This window comes from Ambystoma mexicanum, chromosome 4p (assembly GCF_040938575.1).
Source record: "Ambystoma mexicanum isolate Mex_15411 chromosome 4p, UKY_AmexF1_1, whole genome shotgun sequence".
NCBI lineage: Eukaryota > Metazoa > Chordata > Amphibia > Caudata > Ambystomatidae > Ambystoma > Ambystoma mexicanum.
In genome coordinates, this window is record NC_090927.1 from 1,007,200,672 (window position 1) to 1,007,218,751 (window position 18,080).

Genomic DNA, 18,080 nt, shown 5'->3' on the forward strand with positions numbered 1-18,080 from the left:
ATGCAACAACCACACCAGCTGCACACATACCTGGTGCGCCCACACACTTTACGATTCTCTCTCTCAACTGACTCAAACTACGGTTCCCGAGGGCGCTCAACCTACCAGCGCCTTGAGATCATACCAATGGTACATAAGGCGCTATACAAATGCAAAATAACAACATAACATAACATGCATGAGCGGGATAGTATGGCAGGAATTCCCATGCTCTGGACCAATCACTAGATAGCAGGGTTTGCACAGCATGTGGATTCTAAACAGATAAAAGCATCCGAAACACTGTTACTGTGTTAGTAACGTTTGTCATATGAGGGATTTTACAATTCTGAGAGTGGTGTAAACTCAAGCAGGCTTCACCAATAAGGGGGTAGTAGAAATGTGTATGATGTGTACATAAAATTGAAATGTTACCTTTTGTGAAAAAGGAATGGAGACAAAGAAGTTAACTAATACAAGTTTTCTTATAAACTAAATGTTCCAATAAAATAAAATAAAAATATGTGGGATTTTACTAATTCTAGTTGCATTGTGTTATACATGTTTTTTGACAAAATTACATGGTCTTTATCAGCACAAAATGAAGTTGGTAAACGGCAACTGTTTTCAAGACAGGTCACTGTTGTAAACTTATGATGTGTACACACTCACACACACTCCTTGTCCTAAACATAAAAGGAGTCTGGTATAGCTAGCAATTATTCAAAAGACTCCACTCCGGTGAACCTGCCTAATTTGTCTTGTGCCGTAACTAACGACCCCCCGCTATGAGTTGAAGAATAGAGTGAATAATTTCTTGTATTTGTTTATTCATTTTTGTTTTTCATACCAACTCTCCCCTTGAACATTGACACCAGTTTTCTAGGTATCTCAAATCTAAACATACTGCGGGTGCATATTTGTACCCACATTAGTCACCAAACAGTGTGCTTCCTTTGTGCTTCACTCTTCTGGATTCTAATACATTCCTTAGACATTTTAAACATTATGTATTTTTTACATCCTGGCATTTGTCTTCTAAATGTGTTTCCATGCATCATGTTACACATCACCTGAACTGTATTTACAAAAAACATATACTAAAGTCCCTAGATAGACAGGATAAATCTGCTATGCTATGACTTTCTAGCTTTGTATTTCACTTTGATGGCATTTCTACATGATGTTCTTGATTTATTATCTTTTGCATCATGCACTGGAACACATTTTCATTGTCTCTTTTTGAACTAGATTCCTCTCCTCATGACTCTATAATAAGTGAAATCACATTTTGCTTTATGGTATTTTCATTTCCAATTGTATCAACATTTTGATAAACATAATTTGCATTAGGATCAGATGTACTGGGCCAACTTTCATTTGTACAGGCTTGAAAGGACATATATCTTTTAAGTGGTATAGGATTTATTTCCACACCTAGATCAGAATTCAAATTCAAATTTTAATGAGTGCGAGTGTGGGTCTCCTGCATTCACTTCTGACTCATTTGATTCCAGTCCACTATTGCTACTGTGATCAATAGAATCAATAGAAGACCGGCATCTATCCATGTCACCAGCTGCTGCATCTGGTATCTCTCTTTAAGGAACTAGGATTTCTTGCCGAATTTGATGATCAAAGACGCGTTTTCCATCGACTGGTTATGTATGTTGCTCAAAGTCATCTCTCCATATGTTTCTTCTCCACGCCCAGTACTTTATTGTCACAATAGGGCAAGTCGGAATGCCTGTTAAGAGTATCACCCTGTGTGGGCACATATTGCAGAGGGCAACTCCCACAAGTTCATTTTTTTTTTAACTTTCTTTATTTGTCTTGACAACACACCAGAAAAAACATACGGCGCCACATGGCACCAGCAATGAGTCAAAAAAACTAGCAACATACAAATAAGCAGCACATCCTGAGTCAAATGTAGCATGCAGAGGGTGGAGCAACAGACAGTTCATTAACAATTGTGTCAGGGGAAGTCATCATTTATGGGGACCTCTCAGGGGAGGACAAGACAGAGTTTGAAGGTGAGGCCATGGCGGACATATAGTCCTGAAACATCCGCCAGATGTCTCTTGGCCTTGAATGTGAGTGTTGCATTGCATTCCAGGACTCCTCAGTGTCGTGAGCCCACGTAATTGACCTGAGCCACTGTGCGTAGGTAGGCGCCCTGGGGCGGAGCCAACACAACAATATGCAGCGGACTGCCAACAGCATGCAGAGACCTGCTAGTTTTTTAGAGTCGTGGGGCAGCTGAGGGAGGTCATGGAACAGGCTGTGTAGTGGGGTGGGGGCAATAGTGTGTTCCAGAATGTCAGAGAGTGTGGAGCAGATGTCTAGCCAGAATTGGCTCAGACGGGGGCAGTACCATAACATATGAATGTAGGAAGCATGATCCGTGTGACACCTGGGGCAACTGGGAGGAACGCTGCAGAACATGCGATGCAGCCTCACTGGCGTACGATGGTATCTGTGCAGTACCTTGAATTGTATTAGTTTAAATTTAGTATTGTAGGATACATCATGGGTGCGGCCGCACATTCGGGACCATCTCTCGTACGTGAGCTCGACTCCAAGATCCTCCTCCCATGCGTGTCTCAGCTTTGTAAAGGTGGGGGTTGCCCTATTCTGCAGTAAAGAGTAAAGTCTCGACACTTTGCCCCTGAAGGAGAGGAAGGAGCAGAGCTCCGCTACTATGGGCTCGTCGGGGGGTAAGGTGGGGAAATCAGGGAATTTGGATTTGAGATTCCTCCGGAGTGAGGAGTATTGTAGCCACACTGAAGGCCGACGTTTAAGGGATAGGGGAAGATCTAGCCATTCAATAAAGTTCCCCGAGTTCCTTTTTATTCTTCCCATGTTTTAAACCCATGTTTATTTTAGTTCCAATCCTGCAGAGAAGGTCCCAGCCCATTTCAGTTTGGAATCTCTTCCAGCAGGCAGTCTTCATAGCTGAAGCTGAAGGGTATCTTTTGTACACTTTCAACTGGCTGCACACTTGGGGTACTGTGTTTCTGAAACAAGCAACTCTTTTTTCACACATGCAAAAAGCCTCTATGTAGGTAAAGAAATGTGTGTCTGAGGTTTGCTGCACTCTTATTATAAAATCTTGATTGGTCTTAGATACAGTGGACGCGCATAACCAGGAATTCACCTGGTCTATGCAATGCAAAGGAATGTATTTTCATGTGCAAATGAGAAGTACCCCCACCAGTCATTATCTCATCAATCCCCTCGTCAGCACTGTTAGAAGGTAAACCTGCATTTATGTGTTTTATGGAAGCACGCATAGTGGACAGTTTAAACCGACATTGTTCCTGTCTACTGCCATAAGGGCTAGGACTTTTAAATCACAACAGCACTCCCACTGCTTGCACGGTTCTGGCAATGTATATTAACAGTGCTTGTCACTAGCTGATAGGGAGCCCAAGAGAAGCACACCTATCTGTATATCTTTGTATCGTTAAAAGTCCTTCACAGAAACCCTACAAGGTGCTCTCCACAGTCAAAGGGAAAAGACTTAAAAACTCAACAGAACCGTGCGCACACTTGGCACGTTAAGTTAAGCTTATCTGCTATGTCATAATTAGAGAGTTAGAGAACCACCTTGAGGGCCCCACGTTGGGTGACATTCGTTGCATGTCATGTCTAATGACCTCCCGGCTATGTAAGGGCTCTGCTCCCTGCTATCTCAGCTCAGGTAGGGGTTCTAGCACCCTTCTTATGCGAACAGGAGAAGAGGCAATCAGCCACTGGACTGATTGTAAAGGTTGTTCCCCTGGACCAGTCCAGAGCAGATATGTGCTTTTGCTACAATTATTTGGTTTGTGATTTGTGGGCCTCAAAGCAGGTTTCCCACCCCATTCCCTCTCACTGTCACAGCATGAATATACAACCCTCACAACCTGACAGTTACTCACAGGTTCAGCAATAGTCCATTGCCAATTGTCACAACGTATCCTATTACGCACACTGGTAGAAGAGAGCTAGAAAGACTTGGAGAGAGACAAAAGAAACAAATAACGCAGTGCTCTGCTACGCTGTTCTCACAATATTCACTATGCCAGTGATATAGCAGAGTAAAGAACGATCAACCTTGTATATAGAATAAGTATTTTATTTACAACCGCAAAAGTCCCTCAGTTCCTTCTCTGTCAAGGTTCAGTACTGGGTACACTGACCTGCGAGTAGATACTTGCGGTGACGTGAAGTTGAGGGTGGTGTCGGGCCTCTTCAATGGAGACAAGTGCCGTGCAGGGTTGGGGAAACCCTCAAAGGTAGGGAAAATGTCCTGTGATGCAGATCTTGTGTTTTAGAGTGATCTGTTTCTGCCAAAGATGTTATGAAGGGTTTGCAGGGTTGCGCAGCATGCTGGGAAGGACGTGAACTCCTCTGCTCCTACGCGGCCGCCATAATCCTGAATAAATATCCTGCTCCAGCCATATCCAAATTGCTCTCTCTTCACACGCTCTGGTGTCGGAAGATCGGGGCTATAATCTGGCCCAACCTGGGTTAAAATCGTGGAAGCTGAAACCCGCAAAAACCATCTGATCGGGACGGGTTCCAGAGTCACCACCATCTTGGGCTGTGGGTGCCCATTTGACAACGTAGCTGCCACTGACACACACAACGGGCCATATCCAGTGGTGCATTGCGCGGTGCACAAACCAGCATTGCTCCCTCATGCAGGCTGGGAAGCGGGGGCTGAAACATGCCAACACACCGCCCGCATACCTGTGCCCTCTCCGCTCCATGGACAGGAACGCTACCTGCAAAAGTACTGGGGAGAGGAGTCGGAGTTAACCTGCTCCTCCCCCTCTGAGGAACACTGGTGTCCCAGCGCAGAACACAGCCCAGCTCCTCTCCTGGAGCCACTGAAAAAAGGCCAACAGAACGAGGAATGCGCCCAGCCATCTCCAAGACATAAGGTGAGCAAACCCCTGCTCCTGTGTGATACCACAGGGCACTGACTGCATGGCACATAATCTGCGGTCTCCCGGTCCCATGTGACAAATTGCCTATTATCCCACTCTGTCCCAGCCTAACAAGTAGCCCATTAACGGAGGGGCTTGGGAGATCAACTGGTGACCCTGCTTAAAGGGGGCACTGCCACAACTTTATCCCTCACCCCAGTGCTAACATGGACAGGCACACACACTCCTCAGGAAACATAGGAGCAGAAGAGTAGACAACAGGTTGGAGGGGTGGAGTGGCCACTACTAAAGATAAGTACAGGGCCCAAAATGGTCAAAGATAAGGCCAAGAAGCCAGCATTACAAAGCAAAATAGACCAATTCACTATGGGAGGTACCCACCTTGCCACGACCCACAGCCAGTAAACAAAAAATAGGGGAGAAGACGAGCAGAACGCCCAGATCTCTCTGTGTGACATTATGACCGCCATTGGAGAATCCAGGTCGTCGATGGAAGAAAGGATAGGCGGCCTCTCAACAGAAGTGTTCTTTTTGTGACAAGACCTCAAGAACCTGGCCTCAAGAGTGGGCATATCTGTGGAGGGAGGGCTTGCCGAAACAACGTGCACATCCTTGGAATGCCTGAGAAAGAAGGACCCTGCATGGAACACTTCCTTGGACAATGGCTCACCGATCTATTTGCGCCAAAGAAACTGTCAACATTCTTCAGTTGATCGTGCACACAAGACCCGGCGGGCCGCATGTTCCTGGGTGCATCAACACGGACGATCATCGCAAGACTCCTAAACTACAGAGACTGTGATGCAGTGCTACAGATGGCCCGGCCCACAGCCCCCGTTACATATAATGGCTACAAGATCGACTTCTTCCCGCAATACACCAGAGAGGTCCAAAAGGCATGCCAGTTGTTCGACTCCGTGAAGAGAAAGCTACACTTGCACAACATGAAATATGCACTTTTCTTCCCAGCACAGCTCAAGGTGCACCACAAGGGAGTCACACACCTTTTCCGTAACCCTTGAGAAGTGTGTACAGGGCTGGAAAATCAAATCCTATCTGGGCCGGGACCTCACCCGCCCGAGGGGCGTCCCAGAGGGAACCCAGAGCACAGACCAGCCCAGTCTGAACCAAAGCCTCAGGAACGACTCACTCCCGCTGAGAGGAGAAACGATCAAATGGACAATGGGTGACAAAGAAGGAACACTTCGGACCTCCGACCAGATGAGACCGCTTATACGGGACTGATCATATGCGGCCGCAAACCCTTGGATGCAGCCTCACCACCGCAGCAGCAGTGGTTACCCCGCACAAGTTTGACTGTGTTAGTTGTACACTAGTTGAGTGCATTCAAGTTGGGGGGAAATACAGGGTGGGACAGAGTTTTTCTTGGTCCTATTCTGGATACATACGTTTAGACAACAGATGCCCCAGGTTGGAGCAAAATATGGGAAGGGGGACCACAACGTTTTTTTCTTTTTCTTTTTCTTCGTACTTATTTCCATCGAGTCGTCACATTCATAATTACGTTTCTGATGTTTGTTAATCTGCTTAGAATCACATGCTGTGCATAGTCCGACATCCAGTGGTCACTGCGGAGTATTGCATTTTGTTTTTCGTAGTTGAAAAGGGGACGTCGACAAGGCGTGTCTGCAACACTATCCCTATAGTGACGTGCAGTGTACCCACAATCCCTCACGCGTCGAGGTCCCTCAGAATTGTTTTTTTCCGCCCAGATATTGGTCGCCTATACACGGAGCTCCTCGAGACATTGCAAAAAACTTTATTCGACCTTTGGTCGGCCTTAACTTATATTATTACTTACATCCCTCCTTCGGCGTCGTAGCTGCAAAGCTGTTCACCGCCGATCAAGATCTCCGACGGCGGTGCCTTCGACGGAGGAGGTTGTTCGGCGTTCGCCGAACACATGGCCTGGCATCGACGGCAAAATACAGTAGGGAGAGTGGGGTTGTGGGACATTTATTGTTTCTCTTTGAGAATACCTTTCCCTTTCCACTCACTTTCCTTCGGGGTTGTTGTCACATGCAATCTGTTCCTCAGGTATGGAGAGGACACCCTTTAGGTTTTGCCCGCGTTGCAAAGGCAAATTTACCTGGAAAGACCAGCATAAACGGTGTAACCGTTGCTTGCCCCTCGACCACAAAGAAGACGGCTGTGTGGCCTGTCAGCTCCTTAAGGCGAAGACTTTAAAAGACCGTAGGGTCAAGAGGTGGGCAGCCTACGCCATGTCTAGGTCTGATTCATCACCCGTCGCCGCTGTCGCCGAAAGTGACGAGGAATGTGACAACCCGACGTCAGTTTCGGAAGTCGTAGACCTCTCTAAGGAGCGTTCACGCTCCTCGTCGTCTGTCCCCGGCCCCGACAAGCTTGGCTCACGCCCTGCTTATGGGGATGAACACCCCGGCGACAAGGACGCACACAGAAAACACTCCCATAAACACACAACCCACGGCTCTTCCTCGTCGAAGACGAAGAGAGCATTAGCGCCAACGGAAACGCAGGTCCTACCGGTGGCCTCCTCAGACCGCAAGAGTCTGAAGCCCCCCTCACAACCGCAAACGCGACTAGCGACTGGGCTACCCCCAGATAAGGGCGCTATCACTAAACTGCTTGTCGACGCGCACCGGCTGAGAGCGCCCGTCGGCGTAGAGCAAGCGACGCCTGTAACGTCGACGCCGGAGGTACCCTCGACAGACAGTTTAGTTGTCGAGAGCCTGGCGCGGATTATTTCCACCGATAGCCAGAGACGGACGGCAAAAGAGTCGTCGGTTACCGCTCATAAACCGGGAGACGCCGAAAAGGCCAGAAGGAAGGCAGGAACCGCCCGCTCCGTCGAGAGGGACTCCCAGCCTACCAGAAGGCTTTTCAGAAGGCGAGGGGAACCTCTCTTCGACGTTATGGGATAGGTTGAAGTGTTTTCTAACAGAAGGCCCTCCCTTTTCTCCCCCTGACAGCTCTGGGGTACCGCAAGAAACCCTAGAGAGACTCCAGTTCTGTATTGACAAAATGGAGAGGTTTATGGAGACTCAGAACCTTCCAACACCCAAGAGATCAAGAGAGGGACGTCAGGAGGATCCCAGGGCCAAGTACCCCAGGCTGCTTGATCCCCCCCCCGAGAAGATGTAGATTTATATGACCTCACTGGAGAGGACCCCCACTTTCAGGAGGATGACAAATTTTTAGGCAATGAAGGGGAACAAAACCTAGAGGAGGAAGTTTTGAAGACAACCCGGATATGGGTGATGGGGGTATCGGAGAAGACCCAGAAGAAGGCGTTTCACAGCCCTGGCAGTCCCCATCAGCGTTTTCAGACCTTGAAGCCATAAACCGGTCCCCACCCAAAGACTCACCTATTAGGAATACATCACCTATAGACGATCAACCTACCTTTAATGCACTCCTACGCAAGGCAGCAGCGCATTTCAAGATCGAGACCGGGGAAACTTCTCCTGACATCGACTTTGTAGAAAAGATCATTAAGGAGAAACCCCCTGTCAGCCAAACCATTCCCCTCGTCGCCTCAGTAAAGAGACAAATGATTCCTTCACTAATCACTCCCGCGTTGATCAGAGGGGTCAACCCGAGGATAGAAAAATGTAGTCCTTCTCCATCGGACCCGTTATACATCAGGGGCCACTCTGTACCAGACTCCTTAGTGGTGACAAATACCAGGAAGAGAGCAGGGGTACCGCTGTCAACTGGCGAGGCACCACCAGATAAAGAGGGTAAAAAATTGTATGCCCTAGGAAAGAGGATTACAGCCTCAGCTGCCTTTTCCGCACAAATTGCCAACAACAACTGTTTGCTGGCAAGTTACGCAGATGTACAATGGAGCAAACTACGTACGGACATTGAGGAGGTACCGGAACCCCTACGTACTCGCCTTCTAGCCACGGTGACCAAAGGGACCTTAGTCAACCAAAGCATCATTAAAAATACTCTGGATGCTGCAGAGACGGCTGGGCGTTCCCTAGTCCAAGGAATCCTACTCAAACGCCATGTATGGCTACGTAATTCAGGCTTTAAACCTAAAACACAAGCATCTCTTATTAACAAACCTATAGAAGATGCAAACCTCTTTGGTAAGGCGGTGGATGAGGCACTAGAGACCGCAAAGAAGGAATTTGACACAATCAAGACACTAGACCAAATTTCAAGGCCTCCCAACAAACGGTGGTTATGGCAACAAACTTTTTTTTCGAGGCCAACACCAGCAGCAACAACAGCAGCAGCAATACTCTGCAGGTAACTGGTCCTCTAACCAAGGCACCAGTGGACAATATAACCAAAAAGGACAACGTCGTGGCAAGGGAAGAGGTCGGGTTCCCACCCCTAGAGGTTCGCAAGCCACCAACACCAAATGACACAAAGATTCGGGTCCCCTCCCATGCTTCGCCGGTCGGGGGCCGGTTAACATCCTTTCTTCCAGCATGGGAGGGTATAACATCAGACCGCTGGGTACTATCAACCATAGCCTGTATAGAATTCAACAGTTCCCCTACATACAGACCCCCAAGGGGACGACGCACGTCGCCAGAACACCTCACCATCCTTCTTCAAGAAGTGGACCAACTACTAGAAAAAGGAGCTATAGAGTTCGTACCTCCATCCCAGGTAACGGAAGGTATTTATTCAGTGTACTTCCTTGTACCCAAAAAGGACTTAACAATGCGCCCTGTACTAGATTTGCGGCCAGCGAACAAATTTGTCAAACCTCAAAAGTTTCGTATGGTGACTCTACAGGAGGTAATCCCCCTGCTTTCTCGGAGATTACATAACAACACTGGACATGAAAGATGCATACTTTCATATTTTAATGTTGCCAGCGCACAGGAAATACCTCAGGTTCATGATAGAGGGCAAACACTACCAGTTCAGAGTGCTGCCCTTCGGCATAGCATCAGCGCCGAGGGTATTCACGAAGGTACTGGCAGTGGCAGCGGCCCACCTGCACAGGTTGTCCATCCCAGTATACCCTTACCTCGACGATTGGCTCATAACAGGGGATTCTTACGAAACATGCTTCTCAAATACCCAAAAGACTGTAGACCTTTTGTTCCAACTGGGCTTCTCCATCAACGAGAAGAAGTCCAGCTTAGACCCCAGCCAGATCAAACAATTCCTAGGGGCTCTAATTCGAACAAAGGACGGCCTTGTCTTCCCCTCCAACGAGAGGGTCCAAAACATGCTGTTTCAGATCCCCCAATATGTGGCAGGTCGAGAGGTGACGGTACGCAAAGCAATGCGCTTGCTAGGAATGATGGCGTCATTTATTTATTTGGTACCTCACGCGCGCCTGCGCATGCGCCCATTGCAAGAGTGGCTCAACAGCCAGTGGTGTCAGGCCAGCGGACAATGGGACAATCTAGTAGTGGTCTTGCAGGCCTTGGTTCTCTCGCTATGGTGGTGGACAAAGGAAAACCTGCTAATAGGGAAACCTTTTGCCACACCCGCAGTGGAAGCCACTCTAACCACAGACGCATCCCTCAAAGGATGGGGGGGCTCACCTATCCCATCAGACTGCTCACGGAGTGTGGACTCCGAGCGTAGCATCCAATCACATAAATCTAATGGAGTTACTGGCGGTGTTCAAGGGACTGAAAGCCTTCCAGGAACACCTACAAGGAAAGACGGTGATGCTCCTCACGGACAGCACCACAGCCATGTACTACCTCAACAAGCAAGGGGGAACCCACTCTCCAGGACTGTCCAAGCTGTCCCAGAACATCTGGAAGTGGGCTCTCAGACACAACATGTTCCTACTGTCACAACATGTACCAGGGGAGCTCAATCTGCTAGCAGATGAACTCAGCAGAGATTTCCCCCTGCCCGCAGAGTACGAATGACGGTTCCACGAAGACATCGTCTTTGACGTCTTCACACAGTGGGGTTTCCCAGAAATAGACCTGTTTGCAACTCTGGAGAACTCACAATGCCAAGATTACGCCTCCAGGTACCCTCAGAACCAGTCCAAGTGGAACGGTCTATCGATTCCATGCTCAGGGAAATAATTTACGCTTTTCCCCCCTGACTCCCCTTCTCAACAGGATTGTGCACAAGATGCACCGGGAACAAGCCACCATGATACTAGTGGCCCCTTTGTGGGCCCGGCAACCATGGTTCGCTCATCTGATGGAGATGTCTCTGTCTCCACCAGTGAAACTGCCCTGCCCGTACAACATGCTGTCACAGGACAAGGGCAGGACTCTGCATCCATGCCCTCAAACCATGAACTTAGCAGCCTGGCTCCTGAGGTCATAGAATTTGGACATTTACAACTTCCACAAAGGTGCATGGACATCCTCAGGGAAGCAAGAAAACCTAACACTCGTCACTGTTATTCTAGCAAATGGAAGAGATTTGTCATCTGATGTAGAGGAAGAAGCATCAACCCAGTTGACTGCTCTCCCACACAAATTGTTCTTTACCTGACCTATTTGCTGGACTCAGGTCTAGTATTCAATTCTATTAAAGTCCACCTAGCGGCACTTTCTGCATACACCACTTCCCAACTCAAAGTGTCATGGTGGAAAGTCCCAGTGATGAAAGCCTTCATGGAGGGGGTAAAAAGGATACACCCTCCAATAGCAAACCCAGCTCACGGCTCGGACCTAAATGTGGTACTCACCAGGCTCATGGGTTTACCCTTTGAACCCATGCACAAGGCAACTCTTAAAGACCTCACTCTTAAGACTGCTTTTCTAATAGCTATCACCTCCATTAGGAGAGTAAGTGAACTACAGGCTCTTTCTGTTCTAGACCCCTTTGTAACGGTTCACAGAGATAACGTGGTTCTACGCACACACCCAAGGTTTGCCCCGAAATTCATCTCGAAATTCAATGTCAACCAGTCAATAGAACTACCAACGTTCTTTCAAAATCCTTCAAATCTAGGAGAAAAGAGCCTGCATACACTGGATGTGCGCAGAGCTGTCATGTTTTATATGGAAAGAACTAGACCACTGAGAAAGACTAATCAGTTCTTTGTCTCGGTGGCAGCAGGAAAAGAAGGAGATGCAGTATCAAAGTCCACTATATCTAGATGGATTGTTCAATGCATCACTCTCTGTTATACTCTTGCCAAGAGAGAACTATCCTTCAAGCCAAGAGCACACTTTACTCGTGGCACTGGGGCATCCATAGCATTCATTGCAAATGTTCCCCTTGAGTCCATCTGCAAAGCGGCAACCTGGAGTTCTGTACACACCTTTACAAAACATTACTGTCTAGATGCCCACTCTAGAGCTGATTCCCAGGTGGGACAAGCAGTATTAAGACACCTTTTCTCTACTGTTCCTTCTCACAACCCACCTCCAACTCCGTTTACTGCTCGCTAGTCTATGCACAGCATGTGATTCTAAGCAGATTAACAAACATCAGAAAGCAATGCATTACTTACCGTAAAAGCATTTCTGATGGTTGTATCTGTTTAGATTCACATGCGCCCACCCTTCCTCCCCGCTCCGATGGAAGGAATATAGACATCCTTTTATATCTCTCTCTTTTCTGTACTCACTCACGTCTAGAAGGCTCCCTCAGGGCAGAAAAAATACAAACAGAGGGACCTCAACGCGTGAGGGATTGTGTGTGCACCGCACGTCACTATAGGGATAGTGTTACAGACACGCCTTGTCGACATCCCCTTTTCGACTACGAAAAACAAAATGCAATACTCCGCAGTGACCACTGGATGTCAGACCTATGCACAGCATGTGAATCCAAGCAGATACAACCATCAGAAATTCTTTTACGGTAAGTAATGCATTGTCATGTGTAGGTTTGTAAGCGTGCACTGCAGAACTTGTGCATGATTCCGGAATGGTTGGCATTGTGAGCCGCGTACTGCGAGCCTGAAGAAGATTGCTGCAGCTCGCCGAAGAAGGAGCAAGATGGTGGTCAGCTAGAGATAAAGTGCTGCACTGAAGGGATAACACTACCGAAGACAGATGGACGTTTGCAGTCAAGTTGGACCGGATTGCACTGGCAAGAATGTTTGAAGTAAGGAAAGGGAAGCAACGGTCCCGTGGAGCTGTACGGAGCATATGGAAAGGAGAGCCCTGGCGGGATAAAGTTAGCAGGCTGGCAGTCCGGGACGGAGAAGTGCCCACGGGCAATTGGAGAAGATAAGATCCGGGCGGCACAGCTCCGATGCTGAGCAGCAAGCACGGTATGAAGATTTAATAGTCATGAAGACTCAAAGACCCCACCGCGCTACTGTGGCATTGTATACATGAGCTGCGTTTAGTGTATACATATCCCTCGGTGCACCGGCATGCGTGGAGCTGGCCAGAAACAGCTGTGTAGTGAAATGTGCTACTAAAACTGGTAATTGACATTGCAGAGGGCAGAGTACATAAACCCGCTGAGAATGTAAATCACAATTTACTAAACGGCATGGTGGATAAAGTTGCAAGCACAAGTAAGATACTGGCCAAGCCTCCAGTACAGCACTGCTGCTTGAGATCCAGGACATTCGGAAGTGCTTCTGCGCTGGAGGCAAACCAGAGGCACCGAATAAAACGGGGCATCATACTTTATAAGCAACGAGGGAAAGCACAGAACACGGCACGCCAACCAAACACACACTTTAAAATAGAGCAGCACGGCCGAGCAAGGGGCAGTTGGAGTGTCAGCAAGCGAGGGACAAGCAACGCTTTGAAGGCTCCTGAGTGATGAAAGAAGGGAGCACACGTCAGGAGGGATCGTACAATTACACCTGGTCCTGTTAGGTCATAAATCATCAGGAGACTAACTATAAGAGCACACAACCCTTTGGGATATAACTATACTGGACGCATTCATGCCCAGAGGGCTCCCACCTTTGTGAAAGGGCCAGTAATTTTAAATCGGGAAAGGAAGTCAAGACAAATGCAAAACAGTGTAGCGCAGAGGAGCCTGGTAGTACTGCGGCCCCAGCTGGCACTTGGAGGAGCACACACATATCTGGTGCAGGGGATGGCTGAGTAGCACCCCTAGGACAAGGCAGCCCAGATCAGCTATAACTACGGACCCGCCAAGCCAAGAGGGATCACGCAGACCTGCACTGGATAATATATGGTAGTGACCTTGAGGACAGCCAGTGACCGATGAGAAATTAAAGAGGGGCACACGAGAGGACAAGTGGCGGTCCAAGGGGGAGGACGGTACAGACAGGTGGATACCAACAGAGACCGCGAGTGAGCGCTGCAGAGCCCGCAGGGATTGCGATAAGGCGGAAGGCGAAAGGGTGGCAAGGAGACTACCCAACCCCTGCTGAGAGTGGGGCTTTGAAGAGACACTAGTGCAAGGAAGAGGCACTGTAACTAATACAACCACTGGGAAGCATTATGGGCAGGGGTGCTGACGGAGTATGCTGACCGGGGTACTACATAACGCGGTACCATGGCAGAACAGTTGGAGTACTACACCGCTTATAACGGACAGAGAGCAGAGGGGCACGCAGATGCAACAATGACATTGAAAGCCTAACAAGACCAAAGCAAAACAGTCCTCCATAGACGCATTCGCCAAATCAACGCAAAAGATAGACGACGCAACAACAACAGGGCAGGAAGCACGAGGAGCAGAGACCCCGAGATGGAGCGACAAACGGATCCTGGAGGCAATAGCATAATGTCATCATTGGAATTTAAAATGTACACTATCAGCATTAATGTGAACCTCTTGAGACAAGACGTCAGGGTGCTGACAGAACGCACAGGGTGCTGGAGAAAGAGGTGAAGGCCAACACAGGCAGCTGTAATGAAAACTCCAAGGAGGTCTCCATACTACAGCAGCAGGTGCGGAATCTGAAGAGCAGAGCAGAAGAGGCGGAAGGACTGGCCCCCAGAAATAATGTACGCGTTGTTGGGCTTCCGGAAGGAGAAGAAGGCTCGAACCCGACAAATTTTTATTGAGAATATGTTGCTGCAAGAGATAGGAGCAGAGCCACTCACTCAGAGGTTCACAGTTGAAAGAGTGCACAGGGCTCTGACAAGGAAGTTGCCGCTCGGTGCCCTGCCTCGACCATTTATTGCTAAGATATTGAACTATAAAGACAGAGAAAGAATCCTGGAACATTTCCAGAAAGGAGGAACGATAAGCAGAACATCAGCGACCATCATGGCGTACCCGGACTATACGTTCTTGGTGCAAAAACAGAGGATGAACTATGTGTCAGTTTAAAGGAGATTACGCACAGCTAACTTTGTTATACCCTGCAAAGATGAAGGTCTTCTACAAGGATCAAGCTGTTTTTTTCGAGACCCCAGAGGATGTGAACAATTGGATGGACAGGTTGAACCTTCCGGCAGAGAAAGACGACCAGACGAGAAGCGGAAGTGATAAGCGAATCTGCATTGCTTGCATGATGTACATTTATATCGTGAAACAGCCGTAGAGTATTGATCAGACAATCTCATCCGAGTTAGAAATTGAACAATAACTTGAGTTAGCTAAATGAAGGATGCATCGGTGCCACCAGGCCCTAGACGGCACCAGGAATCGTACTATCACCCTCAGTAGATTAGATTAGGTAGGATACTAGTAGTCCAGTATCCTCCCGCTGCACTCGGGACACTGGCAGTAGAGCCGGAATAGGAGTGAGATGCAGGGATACCTGAGCTTCAGATCCAAAGCTGGGCACACGTTGTGAATAGATGGGGGAGGGGTGGGAAGGGGAGTTAGGATAGTTAATGGGAAGTTGGCCTACAGAGACGCACAACCTGAAGAGGGTGCGGGAGACAAATGGAGGGTGAGGGTGAGGGTGGATTGGCCAAGAGAAAATGGGTGAATTGAAGATAGCAACCTGGAACGTTAGGGGTCTGAATAGTTATATCAAATGGAACAGAATAATGACATACTTGAGATGCCAAAAAATTGATATAGCCCTCCTGCAGGAAACACATCTGACCAAAGCCAGACAGGACACCCTGGCATGGAATTGGGGTGGGGTGACCTTAGGGTCCACGTACTCGGCATATGCCAGAAGGGTGGCACTGACTGTTCTGTTCAAGGTTCTACAGACCTACTTAGATGCGGATGGTAGAATGGTCATACTACGGGGGAGGGTGGAGAATAGAGATATATGTGTCATTAACACGTATGCCCCGAATCATGACACAGCTGCCTATTTCCAATCATTGTATGCTAAAATAGGCCGTATAGAGATGGGATGCTAATATGGGGAGGAGATTTTAATTGCATGCTAGATCCAGTAATCAACAGGTCGGACGGTAAATGTATTCATCCATCCCCAGCAGCGGAAGCCTTAAACACGTTGCTACACACATTTAAGCTGGAAGACGTGTGGAGGACAATGCATAAAGTAGATCAGGTGTATTCCCACTACACTGCTCCCACAAATCACTACACAAGATTAGATTACGTGTTTGCAGGAGAACTACTGGGGGAATTCACAAGAGCTGAATACAAAGCAAGGGTCCTCTCAGACCATGCACCCTTGGTGGTCATGTGGCAGGCACTACCCCCCCCCCCCCCCGAGCTAGAATTCCAACATGGAGGCTTAGAGTGGAGGCACTCAGAGATACAGGATTTCGAGAACATCGAAGAGGGAGGTGAAGGAATATTTCCAGCATAAAAGGGGCAGTGTGAACTCACCAGGTACACTATGGGAGGCCTTTAAAGTGGTAGTGCGAGGAGCAGCCATATCGAAGTCAAAGGGAATACAGGAAGTGATTTACGGGATTTGCAGATGCCGGAGAGCAGGCTAAAGGCTATAGCGCGGGCAGGGGAAAGATCCCTTGAAGAAACACAGGAGGTGGCCCATCTACAACAAGACTGTCGGAAGCATTAGGACAGGTTAGGCCATTTAAGCTACAAGAGGTACATTGAGAGACAACGCGCAGAAGCGGACAAACTGGGGCGTTTGTTGGCATGGCTCTACGAAAGCGAGAACAAACGGTAGACAGTCAGAGCAGTGGTGGGAAAGGACAGAGGATTGTGCGAAACACAAGAAGGAGTAAATAAATGTATTTATGAATATTATAAGCGATTGTATGAAGAAACCTCAGAGTGTGATGTGGTAGAGATACAGGAAGCATTCTCTGAGATTAGCCTGCCCAAGCTAAGTACAGAAGAACGAGACAGGTTGGAAGTCCCCATTACGGTAGAAGAACTAGAGCATGTGATTAAAGAACTGCCGACAGGTAAGGCCCCAGGGGCGGACGGACTCCCAGGCGAGTTTTATAAAGAATACAAAACGGATATCCTGGCCCCACTGCTAGAAATGCTTAATGAATATTTGGAAACGGGCAGATTGCCCGGATCCTTAAGGGAGTCATTGATTGTTCCCCTTTTGAAACCAAATAAGCCAGGCACAGACTGCGGCTCATATAGACCTCTTTCGTTACTGAATCAAGATGGGATGATAGTCACAGCGGTAATGGCGCTGAGGCTTAAACCGATCATAGCCAAGTTGATAGACTTGGACCAGACCGGATACGTCCCACATAGGAATATCACTGTTAATTTGCGGAGACTGCACCACGTAATATATTTTACCCAAGGAGATACACGACAATGCGTAGTGGCATCACTAGATGCAGGTAAGGTGTTCGACTCGATTAGATGGCCATGGCTGCTGTTGGTGTTGGAAAGGGTTGGTATGGGTCCGACATATATTAAATGGGTACAACTGTTATACAACAAACCTGTGGCCAGGGTCAAGACGGTCACAGTCATTTGAGAGCAATGGCAGCTAAGTAAAGGTACTAGACAAGGGTGCCCTTCGTCTCCGATGCTTTTTATTCTGGCGTTAGAGCCACTGGCGGTGTATCTACGGGATGAGTACAGGGAGGTAGGTATAGACACGCCGGGAGGAAGGCATCTCATCTCATTGTATGCAGATGACATGCTTCTTTACTTGCAGTATCCCAAAACAAATCTGCAATATGTTTTGGATGTGATGAAGCGAAACACTGTTTTGTTGGGCATAACAATGACTCCACCGAAATCGAGTCTGTTTCCATTAGAGGGATATGTTGGGAAGACAGTATGCATGCTGCCAGTGCTGCCAATTAAATCATCCATTATCTGGGGGTGGATATTTATCATGATCCTCAGACAGAACATGTGTGGAACACGGTGAGAGCAAGGAACGGAATTGAAAATGCCATATCCTTTTGGGGTAGATTACCGTAGTCC

The 18,080-nt window shown here is 48.1% G+C and overlaps 1 protein-coding gene across 2 annotated transcripts in view; it reads left to right on the forward strand.

The window, feature by feature from the left end:
- LIN28B (lin-28 homolog B) overlaps positions 1-18,080 on the forward strand; it is a 982,932-nt gene that overhangs the window by 495,314 nt on the left and 469,538 nt on the right. The gene's annotated exons all lie outside the window — the stretch shown is intronic.